Source organism: Schistocerca cancellata, chromosome 7 (assembly GCF_023864275.1).
Source record: "Schistocerca cancellata isolate TAMUIC-IGC-003103 chromosome 7, iqSchCanc2.1, whole genome shotgun sequence".
Lineage (NCBI taxonomy): Eukaryota > Metazoa > Arthropoda > Insecta > Orthoptera > Acrididae > Schistocerca > Schistocerca cancellata.
This window is the reverse complement of record NC_064632.1, coordinates 452110687-452112468: the sequence shown is the minus strand read 5'-3', so window position 1 is coordinate 452112468 and position 1782 is coordinate 452110687. Positions and strand designations below refer to the sequence as shown.

The 1782-nt window shown below is 47.6% G+C and overlaps 1 non-coding gene across 1 annotated transcript; it reads right to left on the bottom strand.

Moving 5' to 3' along the window:
• Window positions 1-1245: 1245 nt before the first annotated feature.
• Window positions 1246-1320, bottom strand: Trnat-ugu (transfer RNA threonine (anticodon UGU)). Its single transcript has one exon. It is a non-coding gene; the product is annotated as a tRNA-Thr (tRNA).
• Between the last annotated feature and the right edge of the window lie 462 nt (window positions 1321-1782).

Genomic DNA, 1782 nt, shown 5'->3' with positions numbered 1-1782 from the left:
GAAACTTTATAACTCCCTTAATTCGCCGACAGATAGTGCTTAGCTCTGCCTTTTGTCGTTGCAGAGTTTTAAATTCCTAAAGTTGTGGTATTCTTTTTGAATCACCCTGTAATTTCGAGTTTTTTCGACCGCCAGACTTTCGTTCCTTCTTAACGTGATCGCATCCCTTAGTGACATCGCTCAACCGTAGTTTTTGAGCTGGTACAAAGGGATGGGCCATTATAGACTATTTAGAGCCAACAATTGAGCTTTATCCGAAGCAGCAAGTAGTTTTTATGCTTTTTCAACCCTTGCGTTGAGAGGGAGGGGGGGGGGGGGGTAGGGGAAAGCGGACGGAGGGTGTGACACTGATACATGAATTAGTAAAACGATGAGGATTCCTCTAAGACCAATCAGTTCGGCAAAACTCTCGCTGTCACTGGCGCACCCTTGTGAAGCACTTTAAAAACGCACCAGTACAGAGTCAGCCACTTATTAGTAGCTGCCGGCGTTACTGACAACCGTTTAGACACTGCTAACCTGAGTGGCACTATTGCGCCGTACTAACGCAGTAACGTCTGCTAGGGGAATGCGAAATCGAAGAGATGTAGAAAGAGCTGCCCTTCACACCGGCACGCAGTTGTTACTGGCTGTGTCTGTACAGATATGTACAGTGCTCAACAAAAGAGCGCGAGATGCAGTGAGGGTATGGCCGCACTGGAAGGTCGTAGAGGACCCCTTCGCCGTTTTATTCATGCATGTGTCCGTGTCGCATCCTATTTCCGAACGCCTCCCCCCTCCCTGATGCCGCCATAGGAGGGTCGACGCAGGAGAGCTGAACAACATCTTTGGTGCTCCAGATCACTTTCAAATTTCGTCGAACCGTTTTTAATGGCCTCTGGTGTTTCCACCCCGTATATCAGAGCAAAAATTACAATAACGCTGCACTGCTAAGGAGGTTGCAGGCCACTATGTCCTTAGAAATAGACTGAATCGTCAGGAGAAGGTGGGCCATTAGTCTTAAAGGTTGTCAAGGACATCATCTTGAAGTTCATCGCACTGCGAATTGTCGTTTCTGACATCGAAATATGAAGGAATCAGTGCCTCAAGGAAACACGTGATAACATTGGTGCAATTTGTGCCACCGTCAGAGGCCTCTTCGTGTTGATACTGAACCGTGTCCTCTGAAATGAAATGATAATTAAATGCACACCCTAGCTGCAAACAGGCGTTGATGTACTTCATTGGGGACATGTTGAAAATGTGTGCCCCGACCGGGACTCGAACCCGGGATCTCCTGCTTACATGGCAGACGCTCTATCCATGTGAGCTACCGCGGGCACAGAGGATAGTGCGTCTGCAGCGACTTACCCCTTGCACGCTCCCCGTGAGATCCACATTCCCAACGTGTCCACACCACTACATTCGTAGTGCGCCTAATAGATGTTTGCCCATCACACTCATTACTCGTGGCAGATTAATCTACCAAGTCCCGTACGAGTTCGGGCATAGTGTGTGCGTTCGCACAAGAAGGTCAATGGCCGGGAAGCCATATTTTTAACTATATATGACGGTAGCATCTGTTCCCGAAAGAACAGTTACCGTGGATGACCATGCAGCTTTGCTAGAAAAGAAATGATAATTAAATGGACACCCTAGCTGCAAACAGGCGTCGATGTACTTCATTGGGGACATGTTTGCAGCTAGGGTGTCCAGTTAATTATCATTTCATTTCTAGCAAAGCTGCATGGTCATCCACGGTAACTGTTCTTTCGGGAACAGATACTACCGTCATATGTAGAT